Source organism: Fukomys damarensis, unplaced genomic scaffold, assembly GCF_012274545.1.
Source record: "Fukomys damarensis isolate Sample0158 unplaced genomic scaffold, DMR_v1.0_HiC HiC_scaffold_38, whole genome shotgun sequence".
Lineage (NCBI taxonomy): Eukaryota > Metazoa > Chordata > Mammalia > Rodentia > Bathyergidae > Fukomys > Fukomys damarensis.
The window spans coordinates 31250019-31272649 of NW_022900950.1; the positions used below are offsets into that span (position 1 = coordinate 31250019).

The 22631-nt window shown below is 35.8% G+C and overlaps 1 protein-coding gene across 1 annotated transcript in view; it reads right to left on the reverse strand.

The window, feature by feature from the left end:
* The window catches only part of Lnx2 (ligand of numb-protein X 2), a 93321-nt gene that overhangs the window by 70214 nt on the left and 476 nt on the right, over positions 1-22631 (reverse strand). The gene's annotated exons all lie outside the window — the stretch shown is intronic.

Consider the following 22631-nt stretch of genomic DNA (forward strand, 5'->3'; position numbering starts at 1 on the left):
AAAAACAACAAAGAACAACAAAAAAAAGAAAGACAATTGTACTGATAAGCTAAAATGTTTCTCTGTACTATAATATAGCTCTTTAAGTATAATTAGCAATGGAGATATATTTGCAAAAAACCTCAGGCATAAGTTCATATATGAAATCAGGATAAATGACAGTGAAGCAAAGAGACAAAGTTTATAAAACAATACATCCTTCATGTACAGATCTTTAACATCCATTATTATTTTCCAAACATGAAAAATTTCAAGCACACAGCAAAGTTCAGTTTCTTTACAGTTAACATCTGTATCTTATGAGTCTACCACTGATGTTTTACTGTACTTGTTTTAGCATATATCTACCCATCCTTTCCAATCTTTTCATGCACCTTCAAAGTAAATTGTAGAAGCCAACAGACTTCTAAATATGACAAATGCATGTATCTATGTGACACAAATCACTATTAAGATACAGGATAGAATCATTACTCCCAAAGGTTCCTTCATTTCCCCTCCTAGTCAATGCCTACTTCTATCACCTCTACTCCTATCATCCCTACTCCTATCACCACTCCTCTGAAATTTTTTTCATCACAGATGAGTTTTATCTAATGGGAACATAAAGTACTATGTACTCTTTTGGGTGATGCTTCTTTTAGGTGGCTTAATTCTGAGATTCATCTATGTGGTTTATGTATTAGTAATTGTTTCCATTTTTGGTGATTATAAACAAGAGCTTCTATGAACGTGTTTTCATTTCTCTTGAGTAAGCACTTAGAAGTGGAAGGTTTGACAAACAGGGTAAGTATATGCTTAGCTTCATATGCAACTGCCGAAAGTGGTCATACCGTTTTATATTCCCAGCAAGAATGTTGTCAGCCATAAATGTTAGCCATTCTATTGTAGATGATCAATTAACATTTTGATTACTTTTAAATTGAATCTATTTGTAAGAAGATTATAAAGCACAAGAATGAGTTACATAAAACAATATTAAACTATAATTTTATAAATTTTTATAGTTTTTATATAAACTTCTTTCACTTTCTAGAAGTCACATGATTGAAACTACTTTCATTTAACATATCATGAAACAATTATGCTGTCAAATATCAGCACTGTTACTTAGGAAACTGGCATTAAAATAAGTTTTCTTTCTGTCAACTTACTACTTAACATCATCAGCAACTTAAGGCTCATTTAATCCATAATTTAGATCCACAATATGAATTGAAAGACAACTGTTAAACAGAACACTGTCTCCTTTTAATTCTTGTTTTCTATATTCAAAGAATTTTCCAACATAATTCTTAGAATTGAAAGTTAATGTCTTTTAGTTAAATTTGGGGGAAATAAGAATAGCACCTAATGCTACCCTTAAAAACAAAAATATGTCTTGGTACAACAGTGCATTCTGAATCAGCTCATAAAAGCAGCAAGACTGTCCTAGAAATAAGAGCAAATCACTCATGGCTATATTATGGCCATTTTCATTAGAGTATGCTTATGTAATTGATACCATTATAGCAGTCAGCAGGTGATTTTTCAAATTAGTAAACTGCCATCTGCAGATGACAAAGAAATAGTAACAGTAGCAGGCTACAAAAACCACTAGCAGTGCTTTGCTAGGTACACAGCTTTATGGTGAAATCTCTCTTTTTATGAGGTTACCTGTCCATAACAGGACAAGAGAAAGCCAGTTCCTAACAGCTATTTTTAAATTTTTCTACACAAATACCAACAATGGGGCACGAAGTTGTAAAAAATACCTGACTAGCCTACTGTTCTTCTACCTTTACTTTACAATAGTAAATTTTAATTTAGTAAAGAAAAATGGCTACAATTGATATATTATTCTGCACCAAAGTAGATATCCAACTGGAATTTTAACACATACACCTTATTAGTATTATTCCACAAAAACACCAATTTGTTTTTGTAACATTTTCTGAAAAGTTTCCCTTACTTAAAAAAAATGTATTTATGTAAAAAACGCCCAGTGCCCAATTACCACATACTTTCCGTGCGGTGCTATGATATGCTCTCAGACAAGGGTAGCAGGCAAGCTGCAAAGCTGCAAGCAGGTAGAGGATCAGCAGTACACAGTGCGATGCTCCCTACTAATGATCATGCTACCAGGGTGACCCAAACCTATGTGTGTTCTGTAAAATAAATAAATTTTTTCAACCTTGGGCTCTTTGCCTTTTATTTCTTATTCTGACTACAAAAGGCATGTATGCACATAATGCAAAAACAAAGGATAAGTATCTAAGTAACAGCTTTATTGTATAAGCTGAGGCACCTTCCAGGATGGTGAAGCATAAGAAATAGAGGTTAATGAGGGATTAGTAGAAGTCCTTTGACTATAAAGAGCATCATAAATTTCACTAATCCTAATTCTACTGTAGATTTAAAAGGCTATCCACTACTAATAAGGAGAAGCAAAAACAAACTAGGGACAAAGAGACTGTATATACTTAGTAAAAGGAATTACACATTTTTCATTCCTTGTCTACAAGTACATTATAACAAAACAATCTCACAGAGTTCTTTAGAAGAATCATCTATAAATATCCTACCAAGAGATATTACCAACTTTTATCATTTAACTATTTTTATAATATAATGAAAAATTCTATTTTTCCACAAATTACCCTTCAAAAAAGAAAAAGAAAACCTATGGCTCAAAGGGTTGATACAAAGAATGGTTCAGCTGTTAAGTCTTTTTTGTTGCAACTTCTTATGCTTAGTCTATACTGCCATTTTTCAGGGAATTAATGGGGGGAAAACACTGCTTTTTCAACAACACCATACAAAGTAAGTAACACAGAACCACAGGTACACAAATCAATAGATATTATTACAAGAAGGGTCTGATAAAACTACAATTAGAATCCTTACTGACAGTCCACTCTTAGTAGTCCATGGATGCATACGTTTTCGGGTGTTAGTCTTTCAAAGAATCAATTCTCTACAACTTCCTTAATCTCACAAACATTTTATCACTTCAACTGAAGACCACCAACCAAATCTCAACATTTAACCTGAAGCAGTAAGTGAAGAACAGACCTGTTTCTTTAGATTTAATAGAAAGAGACAGCAGGCAGACAGGCAGGCAGGCAGGCAGTGATAGACATGGCAAGTTTTCCCTTTCAGACTTTACAAATGAAACCAAAGTTTCTATAAAACCATTTGACTGCATTATAATTAAACACTCCCACTCAGTTTCTTCTAGAAAATCACAACTACAGTCTTACACTTGGAACCTACTCTTCAGTGGCCAAATATATGGATGGGTTAAACTAAAATGATCTTTGAAGCCCTTTTCAGCAAGAGAAAAACAATTCAGATTTTATCAAAATTTAATTTTTATAAAAGCCCAACAGTAAAGAGCAAAGTGTCTTTAATAGCTCTAGTTTCCAATTATAGGTAACTATTTTACTTTGTCCAGAAGTTATGTGTGTGTGTATGTTTTTGTTTTTTTGTTTTGTTTTGTTTTGTTTTTTTTTGGTTTTGTTGAGATAGGTTCTCACTATATAGTTGAGACTGACCTGGAAATCACCATGTAGCCCAGGCTGGTCTTGAACTCACAGTGGTCCTCCTACCTCAGCCTCCTGAGTGCTGGGTTTACAGGCATGCGCCACCACACCCACCACTCCCAGCTACCAGAAGTTCTTAAATAAAACATAGAACTGTTGTGACAATTAACTGCTAAACAAAACTTATAGCTCCTAGCTGAGTGACAGCTACAAAGTAGTCATGTAAATGGTCATTACTATAATTATTAATATAATGACCACTATACCAGTTGTACAATTCTATGCACTTACATTTCACAAGGGAAAGTAAGGCAATATAAAACTGAAAATGTCAAAGGCTTCTACGGTGATACTCATAAGTCGCTGACAATTTACCTTTTCCCCCTTCAGATTGGACGTCTTATTCTAATTGAATTCACAGAAATTTTCCCTCCCCTTCTTATATGAACAGATGCACTCAACAGTTCTAAATGCCTATCACAAACATTAATATTGATATTACAATATGCAGAATTGATGAACATTGTAAAATGCACCAAGGCATTTTCAGTTGGCAAGTACCAGTGCTAAGCAAGTAACTTTTAATTTAGTACCATTCATACTACAATATTCCCTAGTAACCAAGCCTTTAGTAGAACTTAAGAGTATTCTTCCATGGATGCATTTTATTTGCTAGGTCAAAGGAACATATTAAAGTCTCATTCTCTTCTGAGTTATCAGAAAGATGATTAAATTAATGTTAATTATATTCAGTATTTCATGACTGTAACCCCAGTACTATGGGATGTTGAGAGGCAGGAGGACTGCCACAAGTTTAAGGCCAGCCTGTACTATACAGCAAGACTATCTTAAAAAAAAAATCAAAATTAAAAATAAGTAAACAAGTTCATAATTTATAAAAGAAAAAAGTCCAAATAATATTTTTTGTTGTTTTATTAATTTTAGTGGTACATTTGAGGTGTATAATGACATTCATCACTGGAAATTTGTACCTTTACATACATAATCTATCTTGGTTCTTATTTTTTTCCCCATTCCCCTACCCTCCTTCAACCCCTCCATCCCTCCCTATTTACAGACTTTGTTTCCATTTCAAATAATCATTTTGTCCATGATATCTAACAGAGAAAATTCACAGCAACATTTGCATGACATAATACTTTTTAAAAGTAATATAATTTAGATGAGATTAGGAAATTCAAGTGACCAACCTAATTTCTAAAATGACTAGGAAATTGAAACAAAATTTGAACTAATTTAAATAAAAATACAGAATATGTGCTTTAAAATCTATATGTGGGGGAGCAGGGAAAAAAAATCTATATACCAATATATACACATGAGATTTTATACACAAAATATGACTACCAGATATAAAAAAATGAAGGAGAACAGGGTGGCTGAGGTCAATGGGTAGGCATGAGGCTTGGTTTTTTATTAAGTTTCCATATGTACTGACTGTTTTTTATTTGAGTAGAAATATACTATGGCAGGAACAAGAAAGCATGCATAAAAGGAAACAAAGAAAAGCAGGAAGTAGAAAGCAGTTGAACTTGGTTCTTGTACCCATGATTGAAAATAAAAAGAAAACAAACAGGATATCTACATTAAAAATAAGAACAATTTTAAGAACTACTAAAAGCAGCAGTATGCCCAAGACAATATCTGTTCTTCATTGCTTCCTATGTGTTACAAAGATAAATAAGTAAACCACAAGCTTAAATATTGTATGTATTTGCAAAGTTACTTCCTACACATAAAAACAGAATAAATGCAGTTTCGGCTTGCATTTAGGAATCTTCTGCAAGAAGCACAAAGTTTACACCGGTTCTATTCAAAATCATTGAAATATCCATTGCTGTAACTTTACTGGGAGTCATTCAAAAGACAGCTGTAATCACACTAGCACAGATGTAGAGAAATTTCTGCTTTCTTATATTTACTTCCACCACTGCTGCTTAAGGGAAATCTACTACTGCATTGTTTGTTTCTAAAAATGTACTAGTACGTCAGCTGATGAGTCATGGTTCACATTCCCAAATTTTTATGTACCAAAGAAAGCAAGGTGCAAAAGTCTTACACATCAATTGCAAATACTGTCTAGTAAGTTACAAATTAAAGAGTTTTTATGACACAGATGAGTTAAGATGTGAAAAAATTCAAAATGAAACCATAAATTCCAAACTGACAAAATTATTTTCTTTCTCATAATAACTGGTAGTGTTCTATTTTTCTTAATTCAGAATATAGTAATGTAAAGTACTCCTGAGACACAGAATCAAACTCAGTTTACACAAACTAAACAAACACCCAGCTTCATGAAAAAAACCAAATTATCTGAGAAAAGATTTTTCCCAGATGTCTTGCTTCTCCTTTTAATCCCTTCCCATTTTGGCTCTTTAGCCATTTCACTGAGTGGGAAATCTCCAGGAAAGGGTGTGGAAGGGTAAGATGACACCTGTTGTGCTGGGGATGTAGCTAGGTAAAAGAACCCTTGCCTAGCATGCAATTGGCCCTGGGTTCAATCTCTAGCTCTGTATTCTTGTTGGCAAACTGGTTAAAAGTTTTGTTGGGAAGAGGACAAACTAACATTAGCTGAAAGCAAATGTGGAGACCATCTGTAAATTTCCATCTATCGTAGCAGACTGCTCAGATCTAACCTGTTCAGATATAAACACATCATCTCATTTTCTTCCCAAAATTTTTCATTATTTTTTTCATTAATTTGCTTACATTTTATTTATGTTTATAATAATATACTCTTACCCCCCAGCATATAAACTCCACAACAAGGTTCCCACTTATAACTAAATCCCTGCCAGTTCTTGGCACAAAAAAGGCATTCAATAAATTCCCAGTGACCTAAAAAGAAGATATATAATCAAGTACTTGGCTATCTTAGGACCTGCACAAGCATGAAATCCATTTTCATTTCTGACTATTCTTTATCTACAATGTATAATAAAATTTTGTCTGACTTTGCCATAAGACTTTCTATGCTTAAATCTTATCACTGTATCATGAGTAAGTAATTTAACTACTACTTAATGGTCTAGTTTGCTTTCCACCAGCATAAGCTTTTAGTACGTCAGGTGAATCCAAACCAAAGAGAAATAAACTGTGGGTACTTTCCCATGTTTAGAAGACTAAAATTATAATGAGGAACTTTATAACAAGTTAACATTTAAGGAAAAAAGTTAATAAACATTAGTTGAAAGTTAACTGTGGTGTTTAAAAGAATTTTGATTTTACCACTATATTTAGTACACCTTTTGTTGCTATAATAAAATAAATAAGGTATGCTACTTTTATACATGAAGGATCCTAGAGATTCAAGTGCATGGTGCCAGCAGTGGCTTGGCTCTAGTGAGGACCTCACTGTGGATGGCAGGTTCACATGAAAGAGAGTCATATCTTGAAAACAGAAAGCCAGAGAGGCTATTCAATGATCAAGCTCAGGCTTTATGTGAACTTGGTGTCTAGAGAACTCACTCCAGGAGAGGAGCATTCCTTTTCAAAGGCTTGCCTCCAACTGACCTAAGGACCTTCCATTAAGCCCCACCTCTTAAAGGTCTCAGCAGTTCTCATAGCATTACTATATTAGGACCATGCTTCCAACACATGAACTCTTGGATGATACATCAAACCATATCAGAACTGTAACACCATCCTATATTCATATTATAGATTCATTAAAAATTTTAAAATCTTCTCTATAAATAGCTCCCAACTATTAATAAACTCATATTCACCAAATAATCTTGAAAGCTTCCAGAATGCTATTATATTCCATTAAAGGCAGAAAAGTCATTTAAATGTGCTGATATATGTACTCCACAAACCTGGGAAAAGGATAGGCCAGAATCTCAAAAGTATTGTCTCTGTTTAACAAAATTTGAAATGAGTCTACTGAAAGTATCAATTAATGTTTCTCATCTATAGTGAAAGCATAAAGCCTAAAATTAGAGAAATGAATGGAGTTAATAAATATTTCATATAGAAACTAATTGCGAGGGGTACTTTTGCTACGCATACATTTGAAATCTATTAAATAGAACCCACCGAATGGTTTTAAAAGGAGGCATAGGAACCACTGATCAGAGGCATACATACTTAATAAAAGAAGCACAAGATGCAACCAAACATACTCTGATCCCTGGCTTTTTCTCACTAATTTTATTTTAGTGTCTGCTAAACCTAGACTATTGATTGTTTCTATATTGTACCTCACAAATAAGAAACAAAAGAGACAGAGAAATTCACAATAGAATAATGAAACACTGTTTGAGAGCTGTGTCTTAACCCAATTAGTGACATCAGCTGCCTGCTCATTAAAAGTATTCCATTTATTTCATAACTTTCCCTTTAGTTTCCATAAGACTTCAGAAACATATTTTGTTTGAATCTTTATCTTACCAAGATTGACTCATAATAAAAAACACAAACTATACAATTTCCAGAAGATGGGAAAACTTTTATGATCTTGGGTTTGAGGATTTCTTAGATATGATCACAAGCTAAAACAAAGACAGCATCAAACTCCACATGCAAGACCTAGTCAACAGGGTAAAAGGCAGTGATAGAATGGGAGAAAATATTTACAAATCATGTATCTGATAAGGGGTAATATCTGGAATGCATAAAGAACTCCAATGACTCAATAAGAAAGTGAATAAATTCATTTTAAAAAGGACAGTCCACAATGCAGTTTAGAAGAAAACAATCTAGACTCTGCTTGGATCTTGAGGCTCAGGGAAGAGAAATGGGTTCCCCAGAAGCAAGGTAAGCACTCAAAGTAAGCACTCAGGTATGGGATCCAGGGAGCAACAGCAGTGAAGCCCACAACTTGTGCAAACTGCCAAAACAGTGAGGGGTTTTGCTCTGAGGGGACTCTTTTCACACAGCAGGAAAACAGCTGGAGGGGGACTCAAGAGCTAGAACCCACCAATATTGCCAGGGAGTACTTGATCAGGTACCATTTTGGGAAGAGTTTCGTTATTTAAATCTGGAAGTCTGATTTCTCAGACAAAGACGTAAAAGCAGCAAATAAATATATGAAAAAATGTTCCACATCACTCATCATTCAAGAGAGGCAGTGAAAACAACACACTGAGATTCCACCTCACCCCAGGAAAGAATAGCTGCTATCAAGAAATTAATCAATAACAAATGCTGGTGGGGGTGTGCAGAGAAAGGAGCCCTTCTCCATTGTTGATGGGAATGCAGGCTGGTGCAATCACTGTGGAAATCAATATGGAGATACCACAAACAACTAGGATTAGAAGTCCCATTTGACCCAGCTATTCTCCTGCTGGGTATCTTCTCAAAAGAATTAAAAGAATCATACCACAGTCATATATGCTCATCCAGGTTTATAGTTGCACAGTTTGTAACAGCTAAAAATTGGAAACAGCCCAGTTACACATCAACTGGGGACTGGATAAAGATGTGGAGTTTTTTTTAATATATAAAATAGAGTACTAGTCAGCCATAAAGAACAAGAAACTAGAGACATCGTTATAGCTAAATGGAGGCACACTGAGGACATAATGTTAAGTGAAATTAATAGGACACATGTTTAAATACCATATAGTTTCTCTGGTGTGATAAACTAAAAGTGTAAATAAGGATCAAAATGTATAATTGATATTGTGTAATAGGAAGAAAAGGTCTAAAGGAGTAGGGGAAGTGGGAGGGACAGGGGAAAGGTAGGAAGGGAAAAGAAAAAAATAAGAGAAAAGTAAAAAAATGGAAACAAAGTCTTTGTAAATAGGGAAGGGTGGAAGGGATGAAGAGAGGCTAGGGGAATGGGGATAAAATAAGAACCAAGATATGTCATGTAAAGGTACAAGATCCCAATGATGAATGTAACTGTACTGTATACCTAAAATGTACCAATAAAAAATCAATCAATCAAATCGATCAATCTGGGAGTCTGAACAACTAAAAAACAACTTTACTTCAGTGTTATCCTTCCAGTAACTGGATGAGAGGCAGTCACGGGAAGTACCTGGGGGTAAGAAATCCTCTGTTAAGTTTAAACTCAGGCTGAGATGGACACAGACCTCATCCTCCATGGTAAGAAGCCAGGCCTAGCTTGAGTTATGCTCAAAAACAGTTGGGTCTGAAGGTGCCTGCTAGCACTAAGTACTTGAACCCTTGCCCAGCTTCCTATACCTACCACAGACAATAGGTCCACATGCCTTCTCTATCTACCAAATGAGCAAGGACATGTTTGGCTGGGCACAGGCACTGCCACAGCCTGGGGAAAAGAGAGGGACCTATGGAATAGGGAGTATACCTCAAAAATCCATTGACCGTAAGGCTAAGTGGGGAAAACAGACTTGCTGTACTCCAAAACTGCAGATTTTAGAAGACAACCATTCATTCAAAAATACTGAGAAAAACATTTTTTTACTGTTTTTGAACTCATTTTCTTTTTCTTTCTCCTTTGCCATACTTTTCCTTCTAATTTTCTTGTTAATTTTCTCTATTTTTTTCCTCCATAGTATTTCTTTTCTCTTTTTTTCATCTTCTATTTCTCATTGGCTTTTTCTGTTTACCTTTATCTATTTTATAAATATTCTTCTACTCTATAATAGGCTCCTTTGTTTCACTTTTCTCTCCTCATCTCCCATTGTTTAATATTTCAAAGTTTTCTTTTTGTATTCTCTCATTCTCGAATAACCTCCTAAATCTTTAATAATATAACCATTAAGCTTTACAAATCTTTATAGATAATTAATTCTGTTACCATTGTTGAATTTTTTTCTATCATTAGTGGAGGTATACAGTTATTCCATTCAGTAGATATTTGTTGTATGTCAATGTATGACTTTTACTATAATTATAGGTCATCTTTTTTAAGGTTAAGGGTATTATGTTATTGGTTCTTAGGGTATGTCAATATTCAGTTTGTCTTGGATGGTGTTACTGCTGCTGATTTACTTGATATCGCCAGGTTTGCACAGTTGTTATTAATGGGTTTTCTCTGTATGGCAATACCCAAATTACCTTTATGACATTTAATAATACTGCAGTCCATTCCTGTAGAAACAGTTGCTCGGCCAATTACAGTGCAAGCCCCCCCCCCCAATATTAACAGAGGTAGCTAGACCTTGGGACAGAGGCAAAGGGCTATAGTTAGCCATGCTTATTGCATCACTGAAAAGCAGACACAAGTTTCCAAACAAGTAACACAGTCTTTCCATTAAAAATGACCACATACCTAGGCACAAAACAAAACAAACAATAAAAAACAATGGAAGCATGAGAACACAAAGCAACAAAATGCCTCCTCAAACTCCCAACTCCTCCAAAGTCAATCCATGGGTTATTGCGGGGAAGAAAAGCAATAGCTACACAACCAAATTATTTGAAAAGCTAACAAAGGAGATTTAAAAACAGATCAATGAGGTGCTCAGCAGGCTCACAGAAAATATACCCAATCAGATACTTAATAAAACTATCAGAGAGATTACAGAAAACATGAATAAAAAGACAGCTCAGCTAAACAAGAATTACCAATTTAATCAAGAATTAAGAGTCCATAAAAAGGCTCCAAGCAAAAATCCAGGAGATTAAAAATTATATTAAAAGTATGGGAAGCAGAAATGATCAATGTGCAGATAGATTATTAGATTTGGAAGACAGGATGCTTTCAATGACCAATTATTCAGAGATACCTTAAAAAAAAAAGAACATTAAAAATGGATCCAACAGCCGCTAGATGACACAAATATGCCTAATCTAAGATTAAATGGAATAATAAAAAAATCAGAAGACAGCACAAAGGGCATAAAAAAACTGTTTACAGAAACAGTAGCAGAAAACTTTTCACATATTGGGAAAGAATTCAACATACAGATATGTAAGGCCTATATATACCCAAATAGCCATAATCAAAAAAGAATCTTTCCATGTCACATCATAGTCAAAATAGTACAAGTCCACCATAGGGACAGAATCTTTAAAAGTTGTTAGAGAGAAGCAATGAATCACTTACAAAGGTAAACCCATTAGAATTATAGCAGACTTTTCAACACAAACCTTAAAGGCCAGGGCAGCTTACAGTGACATGTTTCAAGCCCTAAAAGACAACAACTTCCAACCAAGACTTATATATCCTGTAAAGCTTTCTCTCACAACTGATGAAGAAATAAGATATTTCCATGAAAAAGAGCATGTCAAAGAGCTGTTCATGACTACCAAACCAGTATTTGATCAACAGGAATCCAGACAAGCAGGAGTAGCTATTCTAACTTCAGACAAAGTAAATTTCAAGCCAAAACTGATCAGAAGAGGCAAAGAAAATCACTACATATTGATTAAAGGAACAATTCAACAGAAGAGTAAACAATTATAAAAATATATGCATCAAATACAGACATACCCAAGTTCATAAAACACAATGGGACATAAAAAATCAGATAAACACCAACACAATTATAATGGTGAACCTCAATATCCCACTGTCACAAAGAGACAGATCAACTAGATACAAAATCAACAGATATATTAGAGTTGAACCAAACCTCGAAATAAATGAACTTAACAGATATCTACAGTGTTCCCAAAACAACAGAATACAAATTTTTCTGGGCAGCACATAGGACTTTCTTTAAAATAGAACACATGCTAGCCCATTTTAAAAAATGCTTAAATAAATGCAAAAGATCAAAATTATCCCATGCATATTAACAGATAGATAATAGTGCAATGAAACTAGAAATCAATGGCAAAAGAAACCACATAAATTATGCAAACACATGGAAATGAAACTATATCTTCTTCAATAAACAATGGTTTATAGAAGGAATCAAGGAAGAAATTAGTTTCTAGAATGAAATGATAATGTCAGTACAGCATATTGGAATCTATGGTACTCAATGAAAGCAGCCCTAAGAGAGATGTTTACATTTGGAAATGCCTACATTAGAAAAACAGAGTAAACACAAATAAATAACCTACTGATACACTTCAAGATCGTGGCAAAACAAAAATAAACCAAACCCAAAGCTAGTACAAGGAAGGAAATAATAAAGATCAGAGCAGAAATTAATGAATTTGGGATTAAAAAAAAATACAAAGAATCAATAAACTGAAGAGTGGCTGCTTTGAAACAAAACAGACAAAGCAGTGACTTCAAATCTTTTAAAGTGTTCAATAATAACAAACAGCCTACTGTAGCACATGTGCCATTGGTTCACCACCACTGCCTTAGCCAATCTTACTAAAAAAGGAAAGACCAACATCAATGATATTAGAAATGAATAGGTAAAATCACAACAGATTCTGCTGAAATACAAACGATCATCAGTAACTATTTTGGGATTATGTACTCCAATAAAGTGCAGAATTCAGAAGAAATGCATAGATTCTTAGATACATATGAACTACCAAAGCTAAACTAAAACAATAAAAACCTTGAATAATCCAGTATCAGGCAATGAGATTAAAGAAATAACAACAACAACAACAAAAACTACCAACTAATAAAAGCCCAGGTACTGATGGATTCACTCTCCAATTCTACAAGAACTTCAGGGATGATCTAATATCAGTTGTCTTCAAACTCATGGATTTGAAAGGGAAGGAGTACTCTCAAAATCATTACTGGGAGCTAGCATTACTCTATTTCCAAAACCAGCAAAAGACTCAACCAAAAAAGAGAACTATAAGCCAATCTCTTTAATGAACATTGATGCAAAAATCCTCAAAAAGATACTGGTGAATACAATGCAACAAATCATTAAAAAGGTCGTATCAAAACCAAGTAGGCTGGGGATTTCACTCAGCGGTTCCATTACTTGCCTCACAAGCACAAGGCCCCAAGTTTGATTTCCGTCAAACTAAGTTTTCTAAATTGATTACTTTATTCTAAAGCCAGAAAACCAAGTAGGATTCATCCCAGCACGGCAGTCAGTGATGGTTTGACATATGCAAAAAAATAAATGTAATACACCAGCTAAACAGAGGCAAGGACAAAAATCATTGGATCAATTCAATTGACACAAAAAGCCTTTGACAGAATCCCACTTCCTTTCAAGATAAAAACCCTGAAGAAAACAGGTATAGAAAGACTTTATCTCAATCTGATAAAAGCTACTTATAAAAAAACCAATGGCCAACCACATATTAAATGGGGAGAAGTTGAAAGCTTTCCTCTAAAGTCAGGAGTTACACAAGGATGTCCATTATCACCACTACTATTCTCAAAAACACATAGTTCTCAAAACATTAGCCAGAGCAATTAGGCAAGAGAAAGAAATAAAAGGGATGTGTATAGGAAAAGTAGTAGTCAAATTATCACTATTTGCAGAGATACGATCCTCTACATAGAAGATCCAAAAAATTCCACTAAAAGACTCCTAGAATTAACCCAATTCAGTATCATAGCAGGATACAAAGTCATCACACAAAAATCAGTAGCATTCCTGTACACAAATGACAAACTCACCAACACAGACATTAGGGAAATAACACCTTTCACAATAGCATCAAGAAAAATTAAATACCTAGGAATTAACCCAACCAAGGAAGTGAAAGACCTCTACAATGAAAACCACAGTGTTCTGAAAAAGGAGATAGAAAGAGGATATTAGAAAATGAAAAATATCTCCTGTTCCTGGATAGGCAGAATCAATATACTCCAAATAGCTATCCTTCCAAAACTGATACATGGATTTAATGAATCTCAATCAAAATACCAATAGCATCCCTCACAGAACTAGAGAAAACAATTCTAAATTCATATGCAACCAGAAGAGACCTAGAATAGCTAAAGCAATCCTGGCAATAACAGCAAAACAGGAGGCATCACCACCCTGGACTTCAACCTATAATATATAAAACTCATGGTATTGGGGGGAAAAAAAAGGCAAGTGGATCAATGTAATAGAATAGAGGATGCAGAAACAACTCCAAGTGCATTAAGTTATCTGATCTTTAACAAACAGGCAAAAACTAGAGAAATGATAGCCTCTTTAACAAATGGTGCTGAATGGGAAAACTGGTTATCCACATGCAGAAGATTGAATGTAGACCAATTAACACATGCACTAAACTAAAACCAAAATAGATCAATGATCTAAATGTTAAAACAGAAACATTTTATCTGCTGGAAGATAAAATGGGTAAAATTCTTGAAAATATAGGTGTAGGAAAGATTTTCTAAACAGAACCCCAATGGGACAAGAAATAGCATCAATAATGAATAAATAGGATCATATTCAATTGAAAAGCTTCTGCACAGCCAAGAAAACAACCAAAAGAGTGAAGAGAAAACTTACAGAATAGGAAAAATCTTTTTCCAGCTATTCCTTGGACATAGGACTAATATCTAAAATATATTAAAAACTCAAAAAAATTAGACCCCCCAATAACATACCCCATCAAAAGGAGGAAACTGAAATGAACACACATATCTAAGAATAAGAAATATAAATGGCCAATAAACAAAATGTTTAACATCTTTAGCCACCAGAGAAATGAAAATTAAAACAACTGAGTTTTCATCTAACTCCAGAAAATTGGTTATTATCAAGAAATCAGATAGCAACAAATGCTGGCGAGGCTGGCGGGGGGGGCGCTTGTGTATTCTTGGTGGGAATATAAACTATTACAACTATTACGAAAATCAGCCTGGAGATTCTTGAAAAAACTAAAACAAGAAACTCCATTCAATCCAGCTATTCCCCTCCTAGGTATCTTCCCAGAAGACTTAATCATCATATTACAGCGACACATGTATACTCATATTTATGGCACTATAAATCACAATAATTAAATCTTGGAAACAATCTATAGGTCCATTAACTGATCAAAGGATTTTAAAAATGTGATTTGTTTATACAGTGGAGTACTGCTCTGTCATAAAGAAGGATAAACTTGAGTCATATGTACAATAATGAATGTACTTTGAGACCATATGATGTTAAGTGAAATAAATCAGACTCACATGGTTTCTTTTATATGGGAAACCCAAAATATAAAGAGCAATTAAAAAATAATAGGAAAAGAGAGATGGAGGGAAGAGGAAATAAGGATGGGGCAATAAAGAAAATGCAACTGGGAAGGAAGGAAAGGGAAGAGGATATAAAAAGAATTAAGATGTGTTATGTACATGTACCAGCTCTTCACGACGAATGTAATCATTATGTACTGCAAAGATGTACTAATAAAAACAAAAATAAAATATTTTTAAAATTTTTAAAGCTTGTTATATAATAAGAATAGTAACTAGAGGGAAATGTGGAGTTAATGGAGCTGCTTCTTTCATAAAATTAAGACTGGAGCATATTTACAAGCTAGTGGGGGAAAAAAAGAGAGTCAAGCAAAAGAAACTGAATACAGAACAGGGAAGTTAATCCATGAAACTTCTCCTCAGATTTGAAAGGATGGGACTGAGAGCCATGTTAAGAGTCCTTTCAACAGACCCAAGACTCCCTTAGAGAAATTGGGGAGAGAAGAGACAAAAAAAACAAAGCAATCACAGATCACCTCGATTTTTCTCCATGAAGTCACTAGATCATTTGCAGACTACAGAAGAGGTGACAGTTAAATAAAAGCTAGTGATAGATGAAGGTATGGACCAATGTACAACTTAAGAACAAAATCACCATCAGGACCAAAAAGGTTTACATGATTGGGTCCTGCCTGTTTTCCTGGCCCCATCCCCTGCCATTCTCCGAGCTTTCTAGTACTCATTTTCTCCCCTCTCTCAAAGTACCACTGACCTTGAAATGCTTCCTCTAGGGGAGGTTTACCTGTGCCAAAACCCACTCTTTCACACATCCCTTCAAAGACAACTTCCTAAGAGAAGGCTTCAGCGACACCCCCCTCCTCAGAGACAAGGTTAGTGAGCCTTACCACAACCACAGATGACATCCTATGCTAGTGCTTTTCAACTGAAATATCAATGTGAGCCACACATGTCACTTTAAATGTCCTGGTAGCCATGTTTTTGAGAGAAATAATGAATTAAAGTATTTTATTAAAATAAATCTAAAATGTTACCAATATATAATCAATATAAAAATGTATTAATGAGATTTTCATGGGTTTTTTGCTAGTAAGTCTTCAAAATCTGACATGTATTGTATACTTATTGTATTTCTCCAGTGAGGAGTAGCCACATTTCAAAATCTCATAGCCACATGTGGCTACTAACCACAGTGCTGGACAGCACAATCCTATTCAATCTCTTCAAATCATTTATGACAGTTTAGAACTGTGATGTGTGCTTATTATCTGATGAATGCCTGTCTTACCACCCTCCCCCAGTGTCTTACACCCTACCCTCCAGATCAGTGTCAGAGCACTGAATAGCTGCCAAACTGAGTGAGGGAAATGAGGAAGGAGCTGAGAGACAATTTCATGCCCTGCTAAAATGCAACCCAGGTTAAGAAGCAGGGTAAATCTGAAGAAACAGGGCTGTTATCTGGTGGGTCCAGCAAAAGACCAAGTTCAAGGCAGGTGCCAGTAATAGCGTTTACAAGATGCTTAATGAGAGGTTCCAAACCAAATAGGGAAGACTGCAAGTCTAATAGAAATTAATGCAACAGAGAAGGGGAAGTGGAATAGAACAAAGGGTCTGGCAAACTCTGACAATGAAGACCACTCTACCATAAAGTGTTGATGTGAAAGAGCTGGAAGGATCGGTTGAGAACAGGATATAGAAATTTACAGATATATTAGAGCGTAACAGGAAAATTACGGGAAGTGACAAAGTACCAAATGAATGTTAATACAGTTGAAGTGAATGTCACCAGAGTTGAGGAGACAAGGAACTAATAGGCAAGGTTATTAGTTGCCCTGCTTTGAATGATTAAATCTAAGACTAAATGTCTTTGAAGATTTTAAGTTCTCCGAGGACAGAGACTATCTTTTGGGTTTCACACAATGTTGATCACATGATGTATGCTTAGGTATATGTTGAATTAATTAAACAGAAAAGCAATACTGGAGCAAAATTATGTAGAGGAAAACTGACAGTTGCGAAAATACTGAAATATTTAAGCAAGGTGTGGTGGCACACGCCTGTAATCCCAGCACCTGGGGAGGCAGAAGCAGGAAGACTGCAAATTCAAGTCCAGCCTAGACAATTTACTTTATGAGACTTTGTCTCTCAATAAAAAATAAAAAGGGCTGAGAATGTAGTTCAGTGCAAAGATTCTGAATTCAATCTTCAATACCTGCCCCCCACCACACACACACACACGGAAGATTTAAGTGAAAGGCTCCAATTTATTTGTTCAGTAATTGTTTACATCATTTAATAAGAATCCTTATCAAGAATTAAAATTTAAGTTTAACTAAAAATTAGCAAAATTCCAAGTAGGGGAGGAAGATAAAAATATTTTCCAAGCCTACCTCACTTTTATCTATAAAACACAGTCAACAAAGTCTTTGAAATCTTTATTATAGCCAAATACAAATTATTTTATATAAGATAAAGGGTCTCAAAACTTGGTTATAAATACTTTTTACACTTTGGAGCACTTTGTCATTTAAAAAAAACTCTAGGATCACTCTTTCGATAAAGAAACTTTAAAACATTTGTTTTACATGTGAAGGCAATACACTTTCTAAGTAGATATACAATGACTTTTCTAGTGTAGTGCTTGCTATTTCCTATTCTCTACATTTGTTTCTACTTCTCATTTCACCTACCCAGCCTAATATTAAGAAAAAAACATTTTTCCCCATTTTAATTTCTCCACCGAAGAATACTGGCTGCCAGAATTCAGTCCTAAATCTTTAGGCTGGGAAGATAAAGGTTAAACTATGCTTAAACCTTATCTGCCCACAACATTTCTATTCTGTCTCAGCTTTCCAGCTATCCTTATCAAGACTTCAGGGACTCTGCCCTGTAGTTTTGCTAATCATCAAAAGAGGACAAATTTATGACGCAGTTGTTGCCAGTTTGCTTCTAAACCAAGCTATAACCCTGTATAAGTCCATTCCTTCTTACCACGTCCCACAATTATGGCAGTAAAATGTTGGGGGAGGAGACAATTAGACAAATAGATATAGCATCTGGCACTAAAACAGTTGAATCATGATAGCCATCAATTCTATTATAGTTCCTACATCTTCTTATAAGTACATGAAGTACTTAAGCTTCTAGCTAGATCAATTTTCTCTTTTGTTTTCCCTGAGACCAATTATTGTTCCAAAGATTTGAAGGTCTGTGGGCCAAGACATACCAAAGTCAATAAATTCAACTCATTCACTTATGCAAACATTAATATTTCTTTTCTTAGGTATTTTTGGATTATGCAGTGAGCAAAACAGATCTATGCTCTTGGAAGCAAACATTCTAAAAGGATCTATGACACGTAGTTTTCTGGAATCATTCTATCTGGGCTGGAGATATATATAGTAGTAGAATCTTGTCCAGCATCTTCAAAGTCCTGTGTTAAAAGCCCTCCAACATTGCACTAGCTCACTGTCATCATCACTAAAGAAGTAACTAATATTTATTGAGCACTTAGAATGTAATGAAAAAAAGAAAAAAGCATAGTAACTAGTAGTTATTATTTTATCGTGAGCATTTCTTTTATTTTGTTTTTTTAATCCCTCTTAATGTCTTATTAGGCTTACAGCCTTTTTTTTTTTTCTAAACTCACTCAAAAAAAAAAAAACTTTTGTAAACAAGATTTTTTTATCAATTGGTACTTTCTGAAGAAAGAAACATACGATAGAAAAACTAAAGGATATTTGTCTTATAAAACTCACAGACCCTTTAATTGGTTTGATTTAGGCCTGTCCCAAGTCTTCTACAACTACAATTCTATATTCAAATAATACATAAATAATTTCTGCAGCAGACTGCTTCCTAAACAGAATGAGATACATGAAATGAGGCTTCTTATTCCCCTAGGAACTTTGCTAGGTTTGGATACGCAAAGGTAGGTCTGGAATGAACTGTGGCCCTGGAAGCAGGGCAGAAAGAATCTGTACAACAAAAAGTATTTGGATGGAGGTGATTCAGAAAGGAGAGTAATAGGAAAAGGAGAGTAGAACAGAGCCAACAAGATTGTAGGAATATGGAGTTCTACCTGGTGTTCAATGTCAACAATTCTGCCATTATTACACTACAAACTCCCTTTCCCTCTAAATCTTCTATAAAGCTTGCCCCCACCCACAAAGGCTTTATGTGAACATCATTCCCTTCTCATCCTTTTCTAGCTTCTCTCAGTTACATCTACCCAACAACTGCATCAAAAACATCTCAACCATTCATATAGTACCTCACTGAGTTGGTTCCGGAAAGAACTTAGCATCTTCCCTCTATCTCTAGCATCAGTTTTCTAACTAGTCCTTGTTAGGGAATTGATCATGTTAAAGTATGCTGTGACGCTGCCTCACAGGCTGCATTCTCCTGGTACATCTTGGCTCCTAAAATGACCTCATGCCCTTATCTCTGGTTTCCCTCCCCACCAAGGCCACAGTGTTCCAGGAAAGTTGAAACCTGTTTCTGCAGGACTGGACCCATAAAAGCAATCTGGCCTGTGATAGATTAAAAGTAGCTCACTCCTCATAAATAAGCAATAGCCCACCCCAAAACTGATAAAAGGACCTTCCTTTCTTTGTTCTTCTCTCTCCTTCTGCTTCTTCCTTCTCTCTCTCTCTCTCTCTCTCTCTCTCTCTCTCTCTCTCTGCGTTCCTGCCTCCTGCTCACCTCCCTACAATAAAGATCTCCTGCCCAACCTCTCGGTGCGTGAGTGGCCTAATTGGGAAGGGGCACCCGAAAGGGCACGCGAACCCCCTTTCAGTCCTTCTCACAGCCTCCAACTGCACTAGCTGACTAATGTCATCATCACTAAAGGAACAACTAACATTTACTGAACACTTGGAATGTACCAAGTATTGTGCCAAGGGCATTACATGCATAATTTCACTTGATCCTCAAACCCTACTAAACAGGTACTATGACAATTTCTTAAATGTTAGGAAATCAAATTCAGTCAGGATAGTAATTCCATGGCTAATAAAACTAGAATTCGACCCTGTTCTGACTTCACAGCCAATTTAACCATACACTCCCACAGCCCAAGGCAGAATCCTACCTAGTCACTGTCTAGGGCAGTTTCATACTTCCTTAAGTGCCAAATCACCTTCGGATACCTTCACCTAGAATGACAACTATCATTACCTAATTAAGTCCTTACTACCTACCAAAGCGCTATTCTAAAAAATACGCATTATTTTCAAGTTTTATTCTCCCAACATCAGGAGATGAAGAGTCTAAGAAAAAATGGTTTCCTGCTGAGTTGAGAACATGATTCCAACCCAGATCATCTGGAGAATCCTTCAGCATGAAACCCTTACAATGTAAAAGTGTACTACTTTGTCTCTCTGGACCTTCACTATGCTTTCTGGAATGCAAATATTATGACAGTCTCCTGTTTAAAATTAGCAGCTTGGGGCTGGGAATTTAGCTCAGTGGTTCTGCCGCCTGCCTTGCAAGCACAAAGGACCAGAGTTCGATCCCAGGTACCACACACAAAAACATAAAATAAATAAACAAATAAATAAATAAATAAATAAATAAAGTTAGCAGCACTGTTATCACTGAAGTCCACATTTCATAATGTGGTATACAAAATCATTTTTCTGCTCAAGTCAATTCAATAAATATTTGAGTGCTCTCTGCAGGAAGGGCAAAGTGCTAGGTACTTTGAAATGAATAACACATCAGCCCTCACTTTGATTGCAACCCCAGACACTAAATCCTTCAGCCAGACTTCATAATGGAGCACCCTAAAGATATATGCGTTTAGAATGGACCTGGTAAAAATCTCACATTTGAAGAGTGACTATATGAAGCCTTCTCTAACAAACTCTGGGTAAAAGAGCCCTTTTAAGTTCTTATAGCACTTTGCTCAAATTACATTCAAGTAATTAGTGGAACCAAGGTGTGGATCAGCTTCTGTGACTCTTGAGCAACTCTGGAAAAGAAGTGAGCCTTGCTTGCCATCAATCCTGGCATGCAGTGAGCACTTTATGATTAGCTAAACGTATAAATAAGCAATTTCAAACACAAGAAGAGGAAAAGATACAGAAATAAGAATGTCACTACACAAGCAAGCTGAATTAAAAGTACTGTTATTCCAATTTGGCCTACATTTAAACTCCTATGAGAAAATTCACATGGGGGGTAAAACTTGGACAAGCTAAAAGGCATAACTTTATTATTCCTGGCTCAACAAAGCTTTGACAGGCCAAACAGGATACTAGATCCCCATCCCCCTTTCCTTTTACTGCCAAAGTCCTCTTTCCAAAGGGACGTGGGGGTGGAAATCTATCAAATGGAATTGATCTACTGAGATCCAACTTCATTGGCGTTGTCACAGTACACGCAACAGAAAAATCAAAATCTGTCCTGGGAAGAAGGCCAATTTCCAAGTAAGTACTGTTGCTACAAGAATGTGAAATTCTTAAAGCAAAGGCAGTTCCAATAAACCGAAGCTCACAACTGTTTCCTCCTTCTGCACTTCTACTGCTTTTCACTCGCGTTGTTTCTTGATTTTTGTGATTTAGAAATAAAAAGCTAGAAAATGAAGGCCATGTACACAAAACGTCTGGATCTACAACCTTAAATGTAAAGTATTACAAGAAACTACTTATAAGTCAAATGTCCTTTCCTAAAAGGTGACATAAGGCTTTGAAAATCAATTGCTGCATTTCCTCAGGGGTGCTTTGTGTGCAACTGCTTTCAAATCAAGAGTCGCATTTTGAAATTAGCCTCGGGCAGATGTCAAATCTCTCATTCTCTCCAGCCCGCAGAAAAGGTGAACACACACAGGCAACAGGCACGGAGCGAAGTCTCTCTCCTCTGCCCTTCCCAGAGAAACAAAACCTAACGCGAGGGTAGCTAGTGCCGCTCTCCCGAGAAAGCACACAAAATAAAAGAACCCATCTCCACCTCTTCCCTTCCTTAAAAAGCAACTACGCAGAGATCTGTACCACGGTGGCCGAAACCAAGTGCTTATAGCCGGGGCCGCCCGCCCTCCCTTCAGGCGCCTGCCCCGCAGAGGGCACAGCGCTCCGGGCAGCTTCTCCACAGCTCCGCACCCGGCTCCACGCTGTCCCCGCAGC